The sequence below is a fragment of the Asparagus officinalis genome, chromosome 1 (genome assembly GCF_001876935.1).
Source record: "Asparagus officinalis chromosome 1, Aspof.V1, whole genome shotgun sequence".
NCBI lineage: Eukaryota > Viridiplantae > Streptophyta > Magnoliopsida > Asparagales > Asparagaceae > Asparagus > Asparagus officinalis.
Window position 1 is genome coordinate 39,943,135 of NC_033794.1, and position 24,413 is coordinate 39,967,547.

Here is a 24,413-nt window from a genome sequence, read left to right on the forward strand (position 1 = left end):
TATGGATTTCTTATGATTATCATGTTTTAGTAGTGAATTTGCATGTTGATTTTATCGGATTTCTAGTTGCACGTCCTTTTGTCATTTCTATTATCGTATCGTTTTCCGCTTGGGTTTTTGTTCGCTCTATTTGTTTTGTGGGATCTTACCATGTGGCATGCACGCTAACGTACACCTATTTTCTCTGGTGTACGTCAGACTTATAGGAAGAACATGACCAGCTTGGAAGATCACCAGGAGCCAGAGGATTCTCAGCAGGAGTGCCTTGCCGACTGAGCAGAAGAAGCAGAAGTTTAGTTATTCCCTCTAGTTGTTCGTTGATCTTAATTACTTTTGTAGCATTTCTTTTCCGCCTGATAATTGTATTTTATTTTCTCTAATATTCTCTTGTCCAGATTTGTATAAGGGCATGTTTGACCCGTATTTTTAGGTCTTGGATGATATTCATTTGTGATATATATTATTTTATTCTGTGTTGTTCATTATATTCTTGCTATCTGTGATCGGGGACCTATGACTTCGCATTGTATCTATTTCTAGACGCTTAGCGTATTGGATTGAGAAGAAAAGAAAAAAAATAGTAGTTTATATTTCTTCTCAATCTAATACGTCGTGGGGTTGTTCACGTTCCGATTCCCGGGTATTTTGGGAAGCGGGGTGTGACGACCTTCGTCCTCAAACCCTAAACCCAAATTTATGAGTTTTGGAGAGATCTTTGAGGTTTTGTTGAGAAGAAGGCTGGGTTTTGTGATCTTTGTGAAGGGATATCTTGCGTTCACGTGTGTGAGGAGTCCAACACAACCCTGAGGCAAGATCATCTTCATCCAAATACGTACCCTTAGTAAATAAATGATTTATTGTGTTTAAATTCATATTTGACATGTTTATTCTTAATCTGATAAAATAAAAGGTAGATTTTTGATAATAAATCTTTAACCCATGATAGATCTGACGTTTTTCCTTGCTGTTGTTTATAGATTTATGATCATGATCATTAGTATGCTCTTAATTTCGTTTTTAACCTTTTAATCATGTTCAAATCGCGCCTAAACCCTATATATGCAAGTAATTGACTTTATATGTTAATTAATTGTGTTTAAGCCCTAGGTTTGTGAGATCTTAATGACATGAACATGTTTAAACAAGTTATATCTGTATTAAGTTAGTTTGTAAATCATGTTAGTGTTAATCATGTTAATAGTTCATGTTTATTTTGAGAATTTTGTTAATTGTGAAGTTAACCCTAATTAGTTTTAATTTTAGAAGATTATGATCTTTTCCTATGGCTTCCATGTTAATTAAAACAAGTTGGTTCGAGAAAAATCGAATGTAACATCAAAAACTGAGAAATAGAAACATGAATATTACAGAGTAGTCGACTAGTAGCCTTAGTAGTCGACTACTCCTTCTCTGATACATTTTACAGAAACTGGATAATTGCAGAGTAGTCGACTAATGTGCTTAATAGTCGACTACTGATAATGACGCATGTCTTTATAGAGTCTGGATGGACTCAGTATAGTCGACTACTAAGCTTAGTAGTCGACTACTAAGTGCAGTTTTCCTTATTTGTTGTTTTACACCGTTTCGAGATGTGTTCGCTAGGTTCGAGCCGCAATTCTTTACATGTACGTTCATGAATACACAAGTACAGTGTCGTTGCACACACATAGATATCCCGAAGGGGATTATGATGAGTTTCGATCTGATTATATTTGAGTTAGAGATTGTTTATACACATGTTGGATGTCATTGATGAGCACAACTCAGTACTATATGGGATAGTGCGTCGATATACCAGATATACATAATTTATTCACGAGATGGATATCATTGACGAGCTCAGTTCAGTACTACGTGTGGTAGTATGTCGATATTCCATTTGTACAGGCTATTGAGTCGGGTTTGGATGCTTTGTCTAGCAGTCCGTCCGCACGAGGGTGTGATGAGGCTTGTGATCCGTCTTTTAGGATACCTATATGGTAGGCCGCCCCATACTCATGTTACGCACTAAGATCGCGATGAGACTAATGAGCCGTGTACACTGTTTAGGATACCTACAGGGTAGTCCGTTGCGCATGATAATGCTAAGTTTCAGAATCTTGCGAAGAGTTGCATTGAGACGACTAATTGATAGCCTGAGTCATTAGTGAATGCCATTTATGGTTTTGACTCATTGTTGAGATATATGACCGAGGTACTTTACTTTTGGAAGTACATGCAGATTATTATGTCTTATTACTTCTCAAACAAATCCTCCTACATCTATATATAAACGCTGGTTCATCAAGAATACGCAAGAATTCGAATTGTTGTATTTATTTTATCTTCCAAGTGATAGTGGAAGATATTATAAATATGATATATATTTTGATGTTTTACTTTTTCGTACTGTTTCTTTATGTCTTAGTTGAGATCAATGATTAGCGATTCATAATTTGAGACATATGATATATATATGAGGGTTTCCTTGTTTGGATTATTTCGCTCGATGTACCAGTCTCGTGTTGTGGGTTTTTAATTGTTGATTTCATTTAGGTTATTTATTCTTAGTTCGGTATTAATGTTTAGATATCTATAATTTAAGACATATGATATATACATGAGAGTTTTTTTGTTTGGATTATTTTGGTTGACGTACTACGTCTCGTGTTGTAGGTTTCTAAATGTTAATTCCACTTAGATATAGGGAAAACGATTTAGGTAGACTATGCTTAATAGATAGAGCCTCCACTCCATTTAGCAGCTCTTCCCTTGGGGGCGGATGAATGTGATCTTGCTGTAGTACTCTGACGTTTTTCTTCTTGTTCTTTTTGTTTTAAATTTTCTTTCAGGCAACTAAGAGTTTTGGAGAGCCGCAGAATGATGGAGTTCTAGCATAGTCACTGTCGTGCATTTTAGTAGTTGAGACTCCACTATAGTTTATGTTCTCATTCATATATTAAAGTTTTGTTTTCATATTGTAAATGCAGTATGCCTTAGTACGATTTTCAGTTGATTCATATTGAGACATTTTTATTATTTCAGACATCAGATGCATTTTAGTTGAGACATGATGAGATATCTCTTTCTATATCATGTCTATTGTTTTTATTTCCTTATTTTGCCTGTTTTGTACCTGTACTTATATTTGATTCCACTAGAGGATATTACTGTGATTGGTAAAACATATTTATGCACAGTGTGGGTGCATGGCAGGTTTGACATTTCTGGATTCAGCTTGGACTGTAACCATGTGTAAAACCAGGGGCGTCACAGTTGGTATCGGAGCTCTAGTTCTGGCATCCTTAGGATCATTCCTGTGTCAACTCGTGGAGCTAGGATAGAATTTTCTAGGAATCATGTATACAGTTGTTCGCGGGAAAAATCGTAGCTTTCTTCATTGTTGATATCATTGCTATCTCAGTTAACAACTTTATGCGTTACAAAGATCCGGTCTTTTTATAAGATCCGGTTACAATGAAAAATCAAAGAAAACAAAGTAAAGATTACAATTTTCCTTATTTGTCGAACTAATCGCGAGCTCCTGTTTTGCGGTCGCTCGCTTTGGTGGGTTCTTTGCCTGCGCCGGGGTTATTTGCCGTGGACCACCGCGTGATCTCGATCCGGTCGGATCTACACGATATGACGGGTAATATTCCACCAAGGGAATAATAGCCGGGAGGGATTGTTTCACCAAGGAAACAACCGCTCGAATCTCGGGATCTAAGAACCAAGCTTAGATCCGGAGTGTGATCGTGTAGATCTCAAATCCAATCCTCTCGAACTCCTGCCTTATTTGGCGTTGGTGATCGCCGAGCACCGGATCTGAAAGTCCAAGTCTCCAAGCCTTCAAAGTTGTGATCTTTTTTAGATCTGAGTCTTCAATCCAGCAGGGCTTCGCCTCTCTCCAAAATTTCCAACCTCTGAAACAAATGAGCACAAGGCCTATTTATAGGCACTCAGAACTGTGCATTTGCACAGTTCTGAGCCTAGCCACCCATGGGTGGCTCGGCCTTGGCCGAGCCACCTCAGGGTGGCTCGGCCTTGGCCGAGCCACCCTGGGGTGGCTCGGCTTTGGCCGAGCCACCTCAGGGTGGCTCGGCCTTGGCCGAGCCACCCTGGGGTGGCTCGGCCACCGAGCCACCTCAGGGTGGCTCGGCTTGGGCCGAGCCACCCTGGGGTGGTTCGGTTTCGGCCGAGTCCCCGGGTGTTTGTCCGTTTCGTCCTTTGTTTCCGGTTCTGGTTCTCTTGTGTGGTTGATTGACTTGGCAACGACTCTTTGACTTGATTCCAGATTTGGCAGTGAGTCGGGTTCCTGATATGGCAGTAAATCAACTTCTGAATTTGAGTCCGGAATTGATGTTGATTTGATCGTGATTCATCCGAGTTCGCTCTTGTTTAGATGACTCGGTGATTCACCTAAACATTGGTTTGATTCCGCGTGCGAGTGGATGCATTCCAATGCTTGGGTGCGATTTGTCGCCTCGTTAACCTGCTCCGTTGCGTATAGCTTGGCTTCAGCGTTGGCGAGCTAACGGTCTTGTTTGGATACGTCGCCCGGTGGTCCGTTTGTTAAATCGGCGTCGAGCTGTGCTAAGGGACCTATAGGCAATTTTATACGCCTACAGATACCCCCTCCAAAGTATTTCAGTCTCATTCTTTTATAGAAGAGTCTGGAATACTTTGGATGTGATTGTCCCAACCTTCAGTCGGTGTAACGGGACTCTGGAATGACTTCTGTTCTGGATTCCTTCAATTCCTTCAGGCTATTCAGTGCTTTGTAGAATGCCTGTAGGGGTTCCGGTGCTGCATTTATTGTCTGACCGTTGTTGGAATTTGAACTTGAAGTCGATTCTTGATTTCTTGACTTTTTGGCTCGAGTTTGCTGCTTCAACACAGAACTTATCATCGATTGACTGCGTTGAATCTTCATCTATAACGCGTTGTCTGGCGTTTGAGCTTCATTGCGACGCGTTGTCCGGCGTCCAGGCTTCATTATGATGCACTGTTCGGCATTTGACACAGTTTATACTCGTACGTCTGCTGGAGTACACACGGTTTAAGCTCTTAAGGAATTGGAGCATGGATCTTATCCCAAGGTCGTTGGATGCTCGAGTCACGAGACCAACTCATAAAGTTGATGCGTCAATGACTCGCATATTTATAGGATTTTTGGCAAATCCTCAGCCATCAACGGGTTTGATGCGCCTTTACCGACTACCGTTTGAGTCGGGCTAGCATGCGGATTGTTTTAAGTCCGTTCCGCATGTGACGTTATGCTAAAAGAGTTAACTCTTTTAGTGCTACGATATTGAATACGTAGACTTCGTCTTTCTCCTGTGAAAAGACTAAACAGCAACGTGTATCAGACGTTGACTTAGGATTTTTGGCAAATCCTCAGCCCTCAACGGATTTGTCATGCTTTTACCGATTACCGTTTGAATCGGGCTTACATGCGGATTGTCTTAAGTCCGTTCCGCATGTGACGTTGTGCTAAAGGAATGAACTCCCTTAGACTTGATGCTACGACTTCGAATACGTAGACTTCGTCTTTCTCACGGGAATAGACTACCCGGCGACGCGTGTTAGGCGCTGACTTTAGGATTTTTGGCTAACCCCAAGCCTTTAACGGATTTGATTAACCTTTACCGACTACCGTTTGAGTCGGGCTAGCATGCGAATTGTCTAAATCCGTTCCGCATGTAACGTTGTGCTTAGAGACTGAATCCTCTAAGACTTGTTGCTATGACTTTGAATACATAGACTTCGCCGTTGTCATGGGAATAGGCTACCCAGCAACGTGTATTAAACGTTGACTTATCCCTCCTTAGGCTTCGGGATAAAATACCCCAGAATCGAACTCTGGTGTCTTTTTCTACGGGGAAAGACTAAACCGGCGACGCGTGTTAGGCGTCGGCATATCCTTTCTTAGGATTCAGGATGAAATTCCCCATGCGTGTAAGGCATGGATTTTGGTGTTATTAATAACAACCTGTCACAATGTTGAATATGTGAACGGGTGTTCTTTTTAAACGGTTAAGAACTGACCGGCAGCGCGTGTCAGGCGCAGACTTATCCTTGCTTAGGTTTCAGGATAGAATACCCCAGAATCGAACTCTGGTGTCTTTTTGTGCAGAAAAAAGACTAAACCGGCAGCGCGTGTTAGGCGCAGACTTATCCCTGCTTAGGATTCGGGATAAACTTCCTAGGATGAATCCTGAATTCTTCGAAAAGGATTGGTATGGGGAAGGAAGAATTTTATATTCTATTCCCCGAACAAAGAAGGAAAGGAGACTCGAGGTGGGATCTCCACCCCCAGAATCCGGAAAGGTGAAACTAAGAGTGGGATCTCCACTCCGAGAATCAAAAAGATTCGGATAACCCTAACTGTCGGAAGGTTTGATTATCGAACTAAAGATGAATTTCTCGTTTATCGAGAATGAATCGTGGTTTTGGTCCTAACTGTAGGAAGGTTTGACCAAGTGGGAGGTTTGAGGTGACCCTAACTGTAGGAAGGTTTGATCACTCGATTTGAAAGTGGACCTCTCGTTCATTGGAGGAATCGAGAGGGGTTTTTGGTTTTGGTCCTAACTGTAGAAAGGTTTGACCGAATGGAAGGTTTAAGACGATCCTAACTGTAGGAAGGTTTGATCGCTTGATTTGTGGACCTCTCGTTCATTGGGAGAATCGAGAGGGGATTTTGACTGTGGTCCTAACTGTAAGAAGGTTTGACCAATCAGGAACTTTACGTCCAGACTCTAACAGAGAGAGTGTTGAGTGCACAGACACAGTGAGAACTTGAATGGGAGTCCTTATTCATTACATTGCTGTGGTTTTGGGAACTTCCCGTTACATAAATCGTCCACCCCCAGTTTCCTCTGCGGAACTGGTTCGGACATTATTATCAGTTAACTAACCGGGTTATCCTTAAGAATATTAGCTTAATATTCTCCAGGAACTTCCCGTCAAAAGTGGGGAAACAGTTTAGACTCATATACCTATTGGAGTATCAGGGAGTAGTTTAACCTCTTATACCGGTCGGAGGATTGAGAAACAGTTTATACTCGTATACTCTTTGGAGTGTCAGGAAGCAGTTTATACTCTTATACCGGTCGGAGTTTTGCCGTTTTTATTTGGCTTACCTTAGCGTTATAACGCCGGCTTCGACCAAGGTCTGAATGCTATTCCTGAGAGCAAAGCAATCCTTGGTGGGATGAACAACCCTTCTGTGGTATGCACAGTACTTTGGGTCCGTAGTGTTATCAGCTTCCTCCTGATTCGTGATAGGTGGTAGCTTGATCTTGTTGCCTTCGAGGAGCGATTCGAAGATGGTTGGAACGTCTTCGTCCTTGAAGGAATACTCTCTCTGGAGTCTCGGACCCGAAGTCTTCTGCTGCCTTCGGGATTGCTGTTGTGACGCTTGATTAGCACCACCAGCAGCTGCAGGTGCTTTGCCCTTACCACGGGAAGCGAAGTTTGAGTCCAGCAGATTAACCGTCGGTTGGTTCCTTTCGGCCTTCTTCCTTTTAAGGAAGCGTTCGGCTTGTTCACCGCGCACCTTCAGATCCTTCCAAGTGTCAGACGGTGCTGTCCCCATTGCCTCCAATACGTCCAATGCGAGGTTGTTGTGGCAAGTCTGGAGAATGAATTCCTCGGTGATCGGGTCCCGGCAATTCATCGCCTTGTTCCGGAACCTTTTGACGAAGGTGTCGACTAACTCCCCGTCTTTTTGTTTCTCGTCGAGCAACGATCCGATAGAGATCTCGGTGTCGTCGTCGAAGAAATTTGCAAGGAACTTCGTCTCCATGTCATCCCAGCTGTTCACGCTTCCTGGCTTGAGGCGACGATACCAATCGAAGGCAGCTCCGCGAAGAGTGCCGACGAATGACCGCACCATCAGAGGCTCGTTCCCAGAGATAGCACCCAGGTGCGATTTGAAATAAATCAAATGCTGGGTGGGGGAACCCCTTCCATCGAACGGCGTGAAGTTGATTAGACTAAACTTCGCCGGATAGGGGATTGATTCCCATTCCCTCGGGTATGGACAAGGAATGCCCGTTTTCTTTACCTCTTGAGCAGACAGCAACGTATTGATTTTACTCTCGAGGCTTTTGATCTTCAAGTCTTCACTTGTATCCCCGTTGGCATCCTCACTACCACCCCCTGCATTGATGGGAGGGTTATTGGCATTGTGAGCTTCATCCCCATCCGCGTGCTCCTTTTCCTGAGCAACCTGGTTACGGTGGCTTGGTTCACCTTGTTGGTTCCTGAATGCTTGGATTTGCTGTTCATGCATCTCTCTCATCTGCTGCATGGCCGTCTCCATCTCGAATTTAAAACTTTCTTTCTGCTTAGCCAAAGCGTCTTCAAGCATTTTGGCCATTTCTTCCGCGCCTATCATGAATGACTCGCGGGGTTGTCCTTCGCTGGACACTGTATTGTCCGATGCGACAGCAGAGCAGGAATCCGATTCTTCATCTTCCGAAGGCAATCTTATCCGAACCCTACCATAAGTTCCTCGTGCGATGGCTCCGGACTGCAGACGGGTTACACGCCGGGACGCTTCCAGAAACGATTTGAGATCAATCTGTGTCGATGTCTCTTTGCTGGTCATGTTGGCGGTGACCTTCGGAAATTCTCCATCCTTAACCACTGTTCTTCTTTGCCGGAAGCGCCTATGCCTTGGTTTTGGCGTTTCGGTGCCGAGCCTTTCGAACACTGAAATTCTCTCGGGGACTCCCTTGATGCAGTTGCATTGAGACAGTACTACCCGAATGAGCTTGGCACATGGGCACTGAGTTTCGAGCCCTTGAGGGCTTCTTTTTCTTGTTTTGTTCGTACCCCCAGCACGATAGTACAACTCGTCCATTTGATCGGAGTAACCTATCGCGTGTTGGCATGATTTCCCAGGTATAACGTTATCATCCTCGGATGACAACGTTTCCTTCTGAGAGCAAACTGCCTTATTTGGACTTCCGAGAGTCACTCGCCTCGAAACACGCCTTTGTAGACATGAATTCTCAGCGGGCTCCCGAACTTCGATGCGCAAGGTAGTGCGCTTGGGTGCCGTAAACTCTTTGTCATGTTGAGGGTTGTGTCGACCTCCAGCATGTTGACTAGTTCGGAGCCTCTTCATCGGGCCCGAGCGTTCATGGACTTCGTTGCGCTCGTCGGGAATTGGACCGAGGCGCTCCAAGATTGACCTCCTTCCTCGGGATGGTTCGGGAGGTTGAACTCGTTTTGAAGGCTGTAAAGGTCGATCCTCGGCCTGACTCACCACTTTGGACTTTGGCCTCCATATTTTGTGAGTTAGTGGTGATTTCTTGGCTACTCCATTCTGCCACCTTCTACGGGCTTCTTGAACTTGAGCTCGTGCTTGTGCTGAGAGTGCGCGGCGCTTCTGAATGCGATCCTCCAGCGTTGAACGGTTCCGTTTGACACGGATCCATTCGTTCGTTGGTGGCTTGGAGGAGTTGCCATTCATTGGTTGTTGAGGTCGTTCGCCTCTTCTGTTCTTCAGATCCGTGTTGTAACGGATCCCGTCCACAGATTCCATTGCCTTTGCGATTTGTTTCGCAAGGCGCTGACGTTGCCTTTGGCGGGCTCTCTTTGAGAGAGTCACTACGCCCTCGGCAACGGAAGATTCGGCCAGAGCAGATCTGACCTGGTTGGAAGGAGAGATCTCACCCGATGCAGCTTCGGCATCAAACGGGGCGAGATCTTCGTTGGCAGCTTCAACTTCTTCGTACCAACGAAGTTTTCTCTTGGAAGAGAGCTTTGGAGACTTGGACTTGCGAGGGGAGGTGGATTCGGACGAGGATGACAGATACTCCTCGAACTTTTGTTGGTCGAATTCGTACTCGACCTCCTCCTCGACCGGGATCGGGATCCGCGGCTGCGACGCGACAGCTTCGGCAGTAAAGCTGTTGGCTCCCACTGTGGTCGCCAGATTGTTCGCGGGAAAAATCGTAGCTTTCTTCATTGTTGATATCATTGCTATCTCAGTTAACAACTTTATGCGTTACAAAGATCCGGTCTTTTTATAAGATCCGGTTACAATGAAAAATCAAAGAAAACAAAGTAAAGATTACAATTTTCCTTATTTGTCGAACTAATCGCGAGCTCCTGTTTTGCGGTCGCTCGCTTTGGTGGGTTCTTTGCCTGCGCCGGGGTTATTTGCCGTGGACCACCGCGTGATCTCGATCCGGTCGGATCTACACGATATGACGGGTAATATTCCACCAAGGGAATAATAGCCGGGAGGGATTGTTTCACCAAGGAAACAACCGCTCGAATCTCGGGATCTAAGAACCAAGCTTAGATCCGGAGTGTGATCGTGTAGATCTCAAATCCAATCCTCTCGAACTCCTGCCTTATTTGGCGTTGGTGATCGCCGAGCACCGGATCTGAAAGTCCAAGTCTCCAAGCCTTCAAAGTTGTGATCTTTTTTAGATCTGAGTCTTCAATCCAGCAGGGCTTCGCCTCTCTCCAAAATTTCCAACCTCTGAAACAAATGAGCACAAGGCCTATTTATAGGCACTCAGAACTGTGCATTTGCACAGTTCTGAGCCTAGCCACCCATGGGTGGCTCGGCCTTGGCCGAGCCACCTCAGGGTGGCTCGGCCTTGGCCGAGCCACCCTGGGGTGGCTCGGCTTTGGCCGAGCCACCTCAGGGTGGCTCGGCCTTGGCCGAGCCACCCTGGGGTGGCTCGGCCACCGAGCCACCTCAGGGTGGCTCGGCTTGGGCCGAGCCACCCTGGGGTGGTTCGGTTTCGGCCGAGTCCCCGGGTGTTTGTCCGTTTCGTCCTTTGTTTCCGGTTCTGGTTCTCTTGTGTGGTTGATTGACTTGGCAACGACTTGTTGACTTGATTCCAGATATGGCAGTGAGTCGGGTTCCTGATATGGCAGTAAACCAACTTCTGAATTTGAGTCCGGAATTGATGTTGATTTGATCGTGATTCATCCGAGTTCGCTCTTGTTTAGATGACTCGGTGATTCACCTAAACATTGGTTTGATTCCGCGTGCGAGTGGATGCATTCCAATGCTTGGGTGCGATTTGTCGCCTCGTTAACCTGCTCCGTTGCGTATAGCTTGGCTTCAGCGTTGGCGAGCTAACGGTCTTGTTTGGATACGTCGCCCGGTGGTCCGTTTGTTAAATCGGCGTCGAGCTGTGCTAAGGGACCTATAGGCAATTTTATACGCCTACAACAGTCCGCTAGGAATTCCTAGATTAAGTGAGGACGTTATATATATCTAACACAAAAATTACGAATTTTTTTGACTACCTTACTTTGATTGAAAAGTATTTGCATGAATGATATGGGATACGATTTTCTTACTGTGATATGTTATGTGATATAAACATATATGTTTGTGATCTCATTTATTGTATCTAATAAGCTCTCCTCCTGATAACATAAATGTCAGGACGACGATGTGGTCGAGGTAAAACTCATACCCGGAGAGCTGGGCAAGCAGAGCCCGAGTCAAAGGCTCCACGTTATTAGATCGACTTGGTAACGCCGATTGTGAAAGCAAAGATTAGCAACAATCGAGGACCGAGTAACGAACCAGACTATACTTTCTAAAGTTCTACCATCAGTCGTACCGGCCGTGCCTATTGAAGAGGTAATACTGACGACTACACAATTACCACAACTAGCTACTAATAGAACCATAGAGCAGAAAGTTTAGCTCTATGAGATTGAGAAAGATATCAGAAACTGAGAGCAACAGAGATTTCGGGGCACATTAGATTCATTTGCAACCTATAAATGGAAGGAATATGTGAGAAGTATTTTTAGATATACTTAGCGTCAACTCAGTACATAAGTAGAAGTTAGCTATATTTAGATTGAAGAGTGACGCTAGAGGATAGCACTGACTTCAAATTTTGTCGGAGCAGCGAATGTTAATTTCAGGAGAGGATTTCACCTACTACTTCGATAAACAGATAGAACTAGTCCGATTAGAGCAGGAAACATACCTGTAGTTAATTATAGAAACAGGACTATCCGGAGACAAGAGCAAGGACAAAAAACCTTTTGTAAGACTTGGAAGACCCCGGGCAGGGCAGAGGCTAGGGCCGGCAGCAGGGCCGCGGTTATGACCAACATGAGGATTGAGGCACCACCTGCCATTTTGAGGATTGAGGGGCCAGTAGGTTAGATTCGCGCTATCCAGGAGATTCTTAAGAGACAGATAGTCCCATATGTTTCACCGCCAGAAGTTCAGTAGTCGCCAGCCACCGGTAGGGTTTATGCAGTCATACCACGTGATTATAGTGCGAACGGATCCATAGTGGAAGGTACTTTCTTAGTAAATTCCTTCCCAGTTCGGATCTTGTTCGATTCGGGAGCTTCGCATTCTTTTATTTCTCATATGTTTATGGATAGGCTGCAGTTGGTCGCATATCCTTTAGATGTACCGTTATCCGTCTCTACTCCTTTAGGGAGGTATCCCTATTAAAGAGCGTATGTAGGAGATGTGTCATCAGTTTATCATTGACCTGATCATTTTGTAGATGTCAGATTTTGACGTTATTCTCGGTATAGATTGGCTATCATCCTACCATGCTAGTATTGACTATTTTTCTAAAACAGTCAGCTTGCGGGCGTCCGATGGGTCTAAGTTGATAGTAGTGATCTCACAGGGCAACCGATTTATGGAGTCATTTCTAGCGTACATCGAGGAGGTAATGCTGAGGGATCATAGTGCTGATTTATGCAAGACTAGAGTTATCTCAGATTATCAGGATGTTTTTAAGGACATACCTGAGTTACCTCCTATGAGAGATGTTAAGTTCTGCATCGAGTTATAGCCGGGCATAACACCGATATCCTGAGCACCCTATCATATGGCACCTACTGAGATGAGAGAGCTACAGACCGAGCTAGATGAGTTGTTATCTCTGGACTTTATTCATCAGAGTCATTCTCTGTAGGGAGCACCGGTCCTTTTCATGAAGAAGAAGGATGGTAGCATGAAATTGTGTATCAATTATCGTGAGTTGAATAAGGTCACTATCCAGAACATGTATCCACTACCGAGAATTGATGACTTGTTCGACCAGCTACAGAGAGCGTAACATTTCTCAAAGATTGATCTTCGTTCTAGCTATCATCAGTTGCGAGTTCGGGAGATGGATATTCCCAAGACCGTCTTTCTGACTCGATATGAGTCCTTCGAGTTTCTTATCATGCTATTTAGGCTGACCAATGCATCCGCGGTATTTATGGATTTGATGAATCGGATTTTCATCCATATTTGGACTAGTTCGTAATTGTATTCATTGGTGATATCCTTATCTATTCGAGATTTGAGGTAGAGAACGAGCAGCATCTTCGATTGGCATTGCAGACTTTGCGGGAGCATCAATTGTACACTAAGTTTAGTAAGTATGAGTTTTGGCTATATGAGGTCAAATTTTTAGGTCACGTCATCAGCAGAGAGGGTATTGCAGTGGATCCCAGAAAAGTAGAGGCAATACTTGATTGGGAGCCGCCAAAGATCGTTTCAGAGATTCGTAGTTTCTTAGGTTTTAGCCGGCTATTGCAGGAAGTTCCTTCAGAACTTCTCGAAGATTGTGATGCTACTTACATGTCTTACAAAGAAGGATGTACAGTTTGTTTGGGGCACAGAGTGCCAGAAGGCCTTTGAGACTTTGAAAGCTAAGTTAACTACATCACCAGTATTGACTATTTTGAGCAGTGATAAGACCTTTATCATCTACACAAATGCGTTATGAGAGGGTCTAGGAGGTGTTTTGATACAGACCTAGAGAGTAGTGGCTTATATCTCATGACAGTTGAGGATGCACGACTTGGAGCTAGCCGCAATAGTCTTCGCACTAAGGATATGGAGACATTATCTGCATGGAATGCAGTTCGATCTTTTTACGGATCGTTAGAGTTTGAAGTACTTCTTCTCTCAGAAAGGGCTAAATCAGAGATAACGATGATGGGTTGAGTTTATTAAGGATTATGAATTTGCGATTCAGTACCATCCGAGGAAGGAAAATGTAGTAGTAGACGCGTTGAGTAGGAAGCGTCGACATCGGATTTTAGCTTTGAGGTGCTTGTTGTATCGAGACCTTCACACCCTTAGCTAGTTTGATTTTAGGCCAAAGATTGGTGGGAGCAACGGATTTTTGGAAGCTTTGTTAGTACATCCATCTTGGAGCGATAGAGTGGTCAGAGCTCAGCTAGAGGACTCTTGGATTTAAATCCGAAAGGAGAAGATTTCCAAAGAGCCAAAGGCTGATTAGACCATTGGAGCAGATGGATGTCTTCGAATGAAGGGTCCATTAGTGATGTCAAGTAATGCATAGTTGAAGAAATACTTATTTGATGAGGCGCATCACACCAAGTACATAGTGCATCCAGGCACGACTAAAATGTGCAAGGACCTAAAGAGGCACTTTTGGTAGAGCGGCATGCGTAGGGAGATTGCAGAGTACATGGCTAAGTGATTTACCTGCCAGTAAGTAAAGGTAGAACATCAGAAACTAGTAGGGACCCTACAGCCTTTATCCATTCCGGAGTGGAAGTGGGCAGATATTTCTATGGACTTCATTGTAGGATTGTCGAGATCGAAGAAGGGGAATGATTCAGTTTGGGTAATAGTGGATCGGTTGACGAAGTCAGCACATTTCATTCCGGTGAAGACGATTTACACGACGAAGACTTATGTGAGGATATTCATCCAGGAGATAATGAGATTACATGGAGTTCCAGAGATGATAGTATCAGTCTGAGGCTCAGTTTTCACTTCACACTTTTGGAGGAGCTTCAAGAATTCTTTCGGTAGTCAGTTATCGTATTCTAGTGTCTTTTACCTACAGACAGATGGACAAACAGAGAGAGTCAACCAAGTGTTAGAGGACATGTTACGGGTTTGTGTTATAGATTTCCAGGGTAGCTGGGAGGACCACATTCCACTGATTGAGTTCGCTTATAATAACAGTTATCAAGCGACTATTGGCATGACACCGTATGGGGCATTGTACGGGAGGCCTTGTATAACGCCTATTTGTTGGTCAGAGCCGGAGGACAGTTTGCTACTTCGACCAAAACTTATGAGACAGACTATAGAGAATGTAGCAGTGATTTAGGAGCGCATACTTGCAGCACAGAGTCATCAGAAGAGTTATGCATATTAGAGGCGACGACCGTTAGAGTTCCAAGTTGGGGACTATGTATTGTTGAAAGTATCACCACTAAAGGGTGTATAATGATTTGGTAGATGAGTAAAGCTTGCCCCAATGTATATTGGTCCATTCATGATAGTTGAACGCATTGGAGCCATTTTATATCGGCTAGATCTCCCAGCTTTAACGTTGAGCATACATGATGTTTTTCATGTTTTGATGCTTAAGAAGCATCTACACGATGAGGAGTAGCAACGAGTGTTAGACGCGCTAGAGATTGAGATTCATGATAATTTGACCACTATTGAAATTCCTGTGTGCATTCTTGCCAAGGAGGACAAGAGACTTAGAAACAAAGTGATTCCTCTAGTCAAAATCCAATGGAACCAGAAAGGAGCCGAAGAGGCTTCTTGGGAGCTCGAAGAGGACATGCATCGCGACTACATGCACCTGTTTGAGCAGATAAATTGATTGATTATAATTTGCTCATGTTTATGATTTGTTTATATGGTCATATTTATATTTAACGCTAGAATGGAGGTATTAGCACTTAGCTCCTAATCATTCAGAATACATGGTATATACATGAGGAGTTCCTTATTTGGATTTTTTGCCCGACGTACTTGTTTCGCTTAATTAGGGGTTAAGTGGGAGTATCCGCATTCTAGATGGTTAAATGTAAATATTACTATGTTTTATATCTGGAGGTTAATGGTACGAGATATGTATGTGATAGTTTTCTTGTCTAGATTACTCCATCTTGGTGCTTTTATCATATTATTAATCTCTAAGATACGATTGTGGAATATTGGGGACGAAATTCTTTTAATGGGGGAAGAATATTAAACCCGCAAATTTGAATATATTATGATAAATAATAATAAATATTTTATATGGTGATAAATAACATATATTGATGTTTGAGTAGCTAGGGATTGATTTGAGATCAATCCAATGTATATATATATATATAAATATAGGAGTGAAATCATGCACGACATGCACGAGTCTGAATTTGAAAAAAATCAACCAGTTAAGAGTATTTATGTTTTACATATAGATACAGTTCGAATCTAGAAAACTTAAAAGACAAAAGTTGTAGGTCTTTTCAACAGGTTTCCAAATCATCTTAAATCACCTCATTCTGAGATCAGATAGGAAAGTTACAGCCAAAATACCAAAGATTATTTTTCTAAACAAACTGATTTGAGTCTTAGTAGTTGACTACTAACATTAGTCGTCGACTGGTAAGGTCATTAGTTGACTAATAATGGTATTAGTCGACTAGTCAGGCTGATTTCTAGATTCTTTCAGATTTAGGGTCGATTTTGACTTCTATTCGAACCCGGACGTATATACCTCTATATATACTCGTTAAAACCCTATTTTCAGAGATTAATTCACGTGAGAACATCATCCACCTTCCTCCTCAAACCCTATACCCAAAATTTTGAGTTTTGGGAGAGATCTTTGAGGTTTTGTCGAGAAGAAGGAGGGTTTTTGTGATCTTTGTGAAGGGAGATCTTGCGTGCACGTGTGTGAGGAGTCCAACACAACCCTGAGGCAAGATTATCTTCATCCAAACTCACACTCTTAGTAAATAAATGATTTAATGTGTTTAAATCCATATTTGACATGTTTATTCTTAATCTGATGAAATAAAAGGTATATTTTTGATAATAAATCTTTAACCCATGATAGATCTGACGTTTTTCCTTGCTGTTATTTATAGATTTATGATCATGATCATTAGGATGCTCTTAATCTCATTTTTAACCTTTTAATCATGTTTAAATCACGCCTAAACCCTAAATATACAAGTAATTGAGTTTATATGTTAATTAATTATGCTTAAACCCTAGGTTTGTGAGATCTTAATGACAAGAACATGTTTAAACAAGTAATATCTGTATTAAGTTAATTTGTAAATCATGTTAGTGTTAATCATGTTAATAGTTCATGTTTATTTCAAGAATTTGGTTAATTGGGAAGTTAATCCTAATTAGTTTTAATCCAAGAGTTAAATCATGCAATCTAACCTCTGTTAATTAATTTTAGAAGATTATGATCTTTTCCTATGGCTTTCATGTTAATTAGAACAAGTTGGTTCGAGAAAAATCGCATGTAACATCAAAAACTGAGAAACAGAAACATGAATATTATAGAGTAGTTGACTAATAGCCTTAGTAGTCGACTACTCCTTCTGTGATACGTTTTACAAAAACTGGATTATTGCAGAGTAGTTGACTAATGTACTTAATAGTCGACTACTGATGATGATGCATGTCTTTACAGAGTCTGGATGGACTCAGTGTGACTAATGTACTTAATAGTCGACTACTGATGATGATGCATGTCTTTACAGAGTCTGGATGGACTCAGTGTAGTCGACTACTAAGCTTAGTACTGATGATGATGCATGTCTTTACAGAGTCTGGATGGACTCAGTGTAGTCGACTACTAAGCTTAGTAGTTAACTACTAAGTGTAGTTTTCCTAATTTGTTTTTTTACACCGTTTCGAGATGTGTTCGCTGGGTTCGAGCCGCACTTCTTTACATGTACATTCACAAATACACAAGTACAGTGTCGATGCACACACATGGATATCCCGAAGGGGATAATGATGAGTTTCAATCCGATTATATTTGAGTTAGAGATTGTTTATACACATGTTGGATATCGTTGATAAGCACAACTCAGTACTATATGGGACAGTGCATCGATATACCAGATATACACAATTTATATATGAGATGGATATCATTGATGAGCTCAGTTTAGTACTATGTGTGGTAGTGCGTTGATATTCTATTTGTATAGGCCATTGAGTTGGGGTTGGATGCTTTGCCTAGCAGTCCATCCGCACGAGGGTGCGATGAGGTTTGTGAGCCGTCTTTTAGGATACCTATATGATAGTCCGTCTCGAACTCATGTTACGCACTGAGATCATGATGAGACTAATGAGCCATGTACACTGTTTAGGATACCTACATGGTAGTTCGTTGCGTACGATAATGCTAAGCTTCAGAATCTTACGAAGAGTTGCATTGAGATGACTAATTGATAGCCCGAGTCATTAGTGAATGCCATTTATGGTTTCGACTCATTGTTAAGATATATGACCGAGGTACTTTACTTTTGGAAGTACGTGCGTATTATTATGTTGATATTTATTTTATCTTCCAAGTGATAGTGGAAGATATTATAAATATGATACATATTTTGATGCTTTACTTTTTCGTACTGTTTCTTTATGTCTTAGTTGGGATCAATGATTAGCGATTCACAATTTGAGACATATGAGATATACATGAGAGTTTCAATGTTTGGATTATTTTGCTCGAAGTATCAGCCTCGTGTTGTAGGTTTGTAATTCTTAATTTCATTTAGGTTGTTTATTCTTAGTTCGATATTAATGTTTAAATATCTACAATTTGAGACATATGATATATACATTAGTGTTTCCTTATTTGGATTATTTCACTTGACGTACTACGTCTTATGTTGTAGTTTTCTAAATGTTAATTCCACTTAGATACAGGAAAAATAATTTAGGTAGACTATGCTTAATAGATAGAGACTCCACTCCATCTAGAAGCCCTTCCCCTGGGGGCGGATGGAGGTGATCTTGTTATAGCGGCTCTTCTTGTTATTCTTTTTATTTTAAATTTCCTTTTAGGTAGCTCAGAGTTCTAGAGAGACGCAGGATGATGAAGTTCTAGCATAGTCGCCGTCGCGTATTTTAGTAGTTGAGACTTCACTATTGTTTATGTTCTCATTCAGATATTAGAGTTTTGTTTTCATATTGTAAAGGCAATATGCCTAAATATAATTTTTAGTTGATTCATGTTGAAAGATTTTTTTTATTCCAGATATCAGATGTATTTCAGTTGAGACATGATGAGATATCTCTTTATATATCATGTCTATTGTTTTTATTTTCTTATTTTGTCTGTTTTGTACCTGCACTTATATTTGACTCCACTAGAGAATATTACTGTGATTGGTAAAATATGTTTATGTATAGTGTGGGTGCATGGTAGGTTTGACATCTCTAGATTCATCTTGGACTATAGCCATGTGTGAAACCAGGAGCGTCACATCAATGTATCGGTCGACTGAAGACATTGTTCGGTCGACTAACTCTATTGGTCGGTCGACTGATCGACTGACAAAACTAATGTTGTAAAAACTACTTCTGATAAGTTGACTAAAAGGTTTCATCAGTCGACTAAAAAGACTATTCGGTCGACCGATCTAAGCATTCGGTCGGCTAAAAAACAGATACATGAGATTCCTGAATTTTAAAAAGCTGATTTTCTAAATTCGATTTAAAATAGTAAAACAACTCGAAGAATAGTAAAACTTAGGGAAACGTTTATACATATGAAAATGAATATGTTAGAAGAGGAATTTCTAAAATAGAATTTTCCATTTGTGAAAACTCATTATTTTGCAAAACGGTCAAAAATACGAGTTTGTTTAACACTTGATTTTGATGAAACTATTTCAAACAAGTTTTGAGATACTTTTAAATGGATTAATAGACTTTAGAAAAGATGTAAAAATAGTATCATTAAGTCAATAATCCAAAAATATGATATATTCCCAAATAGATATATAATACGATAAACCGAAATAACGTGTATGTGTATGGTTTGAGCTTTAAGTATAAACACATAAAGTAAAAGCCTAAAAATACTATACCCAAGCAAATAATCTTCATTAATCTTGATCTTGGTAGCGGGGATGAAGCGATAGTGTGTCTTTGACTTGAATGGCATCGCGCTTTATTCTGATTTCCTTCAACCTCCATGAATATCATCGTTAAAGCTCAAGTCCATCCAACCTCCAACAAGACGCTTGTCTAGGATACCTAGCAAGCAAACATAAATACTAGGAGGCAGTGTTAGGAATTATTTGTTAATCATCAAAACTAGATTAGACAATAGGCTCATAAATATGAGACCTAACAGATAATTGAATTGATAGGAAACAAATCTAATCCAAAACTAATTTAAATTTTTATATTATTTGGACAACCATGAAGCCAAGTTCGACTTGAGAAAGTATAGTGTTGTGTTAATGCTTGATATCAAACAGCCTATTAATCCAGAAGAGGATTGTTGTGGATTGATGAAGGATGATGGAGGGCCCATTCCCTTCTTCGACTTTATGCCTGGTTCTTGAACATGGGTCTGAAGTCTGCACTGCACAGACATAAAGAACTTGTGAGAGGGCAGGGACCGGTTCCCCCATAATTTCTCTGATGATTAAGTCAGTTGATAAACGTAAGCTTGAGTAGAGTTTAGAACTATGTGTTCTCATGTTATGTGCATTAGAGATGATCATCTCTAATGATTGGGTCTGGTAGGAAGATTTAGTTATATAACTTTTGTGTTTCTAATTTATTACTTAAATAATATTATGAGTTACATCTTTTTCTCTGTAATGAATTCTTCTATTGTGCATCCAATAAGAATTTCTGCTGTGTCTATTAATGTTACATTTGCTCTGTCTATATCATTTTACACGAGGTTCTTAACTAAATAACTGCATTTTTATTGTCAAATTGGCTTAGATTATAATGTTGATATTTAACTTTGATATATTTATTTTGTAAAGAAGAGATATTATTTAACCTTGGTACTATGTCATCGACGATTCTATGACATTTATTATTTAGACATTCTTATTAACATTTCTATCTACCTGTTGCAGCCTTTGCAAGCATAGAACTATGGCTCAACTCTATTAGAAGTTGTAGTTATCTTTGCATTATAGGTACAATAATGTGTGTGTTTATATATTATTAAAGAATTTTTAGGTTTAATTGTGTGAATTTTAGAGTAAGTCTTGTAAGATCATACTCGTTTTAAATATTGTGATGAATGTATATATCAGTAATTTGAATTTGTGTTGAATTTGTAAAGAGCCTTAATGGAGGTGCTTTTGTCGTGATAGCTTCTTCTGACTGCACATTAGCATTAAAATATAATATTTTTTATTTTGTATATGGATGCTTGTTTGGTTTACTTACCATTCTCTTATTTTTTTTTCAGAAAGTTATATCTTTGGGTTGATAGATATTATTGACATAATTTACAATGACCAGCATATCTCATCTACAAAATTGAGATGGAGATAAGGTGAATTTTATGTTAAGTGATCTTTATTAAGAATTTTAGTAATGACATATGTTACCTTCATATTTAAAGATCTTGAAATTTGAACAGCAAATAATTACTCTTTTCTTTGCCAAGTTTAGCAATTTCAGTCTTTTTTGTGATTTTGAAAATTTAAGGTTGTGTTTTGTAATTTTTTAAAATTTTGATAATATTTTTAAAAAATTTTAAAATTTTGGTTTGATGATCATATTTTCTATGTTTCGTGTGTTAGTGATATGTTTTTAAATGTTAGGATATTTCTTGCAACTCTAAAAATTTGAGGGTGTGTTTTGTAATTACTAAAACTTTGGATTATGTTTTATAAAATTAAAATATTTAGCTGTCTATTAATAATTTTTGGATTTAATGTGTACTGGTTATAAGTTTTAAAAATTTAGGGTTTTTTGTAATTTTTTACTTTTGAGGGAATTTTTACAATTTTTATAACATTGAGGGTTTATTTACAAATTTTAAAATTTTAACTTCCTAATGGTAATCCCTTAAATTCATCTATATTGTTTGTAATTTTTGAAAATTTAAAATTTTAGGGTATTTTTTATAATTTAAACTTTTGAAGTTATTTCTATAAATTTTGAATGTTGAGGGTGTTAATTACAAATTTAAAATTCTTTGGGGGGAAGTTGTTAATTTCAAGATTCTATGTTTGTCGATATAGTTTTGGAAAATCACGGTGTTTTATGTAATCTTAAACTTTTGAGAGTATTTTATATAGTTTTTAAAACCTTTTGGGTTTTTTTTGAAATATTTCATGTATTATAATATGTTAACTATGTACAATTTCTTAATCTTATTTTTTAAAACTATTGAGCTATAGGTAGTTTACATTGAATTAGTATAGGATACTATTAGTATTAGGATAGATTAAGATTTTAATGAAATATTCAAAATAGTATTTCATGTATATTATTAATATTATTCTTATTTTTCTAAGTTGTTGAGATATAATTAGAATTAGGACCAATTAAAGTCTAAATAAAATATTTAAAATAGTGAAGGGCAATATTAACCATGAAAAGATTTTCATGAACTCGTGCTTTTAAAGGGAGTATGATTTTCAAAGCATAAGATATAAGATATGTTTAGCATTGCATTTTGAACCTACCTCCCTCTAAGATTTAAAATATTTAATGTGATTATTGTATGCTTAAAATTAGAAGTTATATCTACTACTCTATACTTAAAAGGGTACTGTTCATGATACAGTAAATTACTATAGCATGACTATTTAATTGACTTCTCTACAATTAAACGAGTCAAAGATTTATTGTTTATGTTATAATAATTTACTGTAGTATTTACTTTAGCATGAATAATAAATCTTTGGATATCCTCCTTTAAGTATAGAGGAGTAGATTAGTGTTTTAGCTGTGCAAAGCACGATTCAGACATTGTGTATTTACCTTGTGGTGCTCAACACTCAAGTGATTTGTTTTGCATTTATTCTTTGTTGTGTGTAGCGTATATAGCTACGTACAAAACTCAGCTATTTATGTTGTCTCCAATGCTATAAACTTGTATTTACAATAAAATATTTTATAAAAGAATTTAAATTTAGGCATATTTTTTAATATAAAATAAATTAAGGAAATCATATATCTTTAAGAATTAACATACAAACTAAGGAAGCATTATTAAATCATGGGTTAAGGATGTTGCGCGCAGCGGAAATTTCGACAGCACTTCGACAGCACAACAAGAGAGTCAGGTCGCAATAGGAATTCCTGTTTCACCAAGAAAACACGAACCTTAAGCAAAATATCTCAACAAAGTGGGATATCAGCTCTTCCTCTCATCAGTTCTAGGACTGACCTGTCGAGGGAACCTAAGTAAGCTATTATAAATCACACAAATAGCGATACAACCAATTTTACGTGGTTCGGTGAATTGCCTACGTCCACGGGGTAAGGAGGGGGGAGATCTACTATTAGAGAGTATACAAATATGGTTTACACACACAAAGTCTCACAAATAAAACCCTCAAACAAGATCTCAATTTCTCTCTCAAATTCTCTCTCAAAACAGCACTTTGCTCTTTTTCTTTCTGCAGCTGCACACCCACAACCAAAAACAATTCCCCTGCACACAAACCCTTTGCACAGCCGAAAACCCTCTGTCAATTTTTCCTCCTTGCGCACAAAACCCTAGGAGAAAAATAGGTATTTATAGGCTGCTTCGCGTTCACAATCAATTACTCATGGCCCCTACGTCTTTGCTTCTCCTACCTGCACGAAACTAATCGCGGGCATGTGGCCCCCCCGCGTCTCATGATAGGACCTCACCCCTATCGCTTTCCGTGCTTACAATTCTCCACCTTGGTGAAGTTTTCTCAAAACTGAGCCGACACCAAAGTAATAAAATATCCCACTTATTGTGTCCAGTACGTCGTGAAGTTAATTCACGACAACAGACTCAATCTACAACAAGTCGGAAACCCTAACGAGAGTCCAAACAATCTTCCCCATCAAAATCAACTAATCCAAACCGACTGTATCATAAAGACTGCCTACGTATCCTCTTGTCCAAGGAATCAAGCCTCACGTAGTTCATCCATGGTCGCCAACGGCCTCAACAATCACGAATGTGCAACAAGTTTCGACAATGATCAAACTTGTTGCTTGGAACCACCTTAGTGAGCATATCCGCCGGATTATCCTTCGTGTAGACCATCACAATTTCTACATCGCCATCTTCAAGAACATCATGAATGAAGTGATAACGAATGTCAATATGCTTCATCCTCGCATGAAAAACCTGATTCTTCGTCAAATAGATAGCACTCATGCTATTACAATAAATAGTGACGGACCGCTGCGATATACCAAGTTCCTCTAAAAGTCCTCGAAGCCAAATAACCTCCTTCATAGCCTCCGTAATCACTATATACTCTGCCTCCGTCATAGACAAAGCCACCGTCGACTGTAAGGTGCATCTCCGACACACCGGCGCACGGGTCAAAGTGAACACATACCCCGTAGTAGACCGACGCTTATCCAAATCCCCGGCATAATCCGAATCAACATAGTCAATGCACAACTGCCCACCTCTAGTGTCCCACTCATAAACTAAACCAACATTGAGTGTACCTCGAATGTA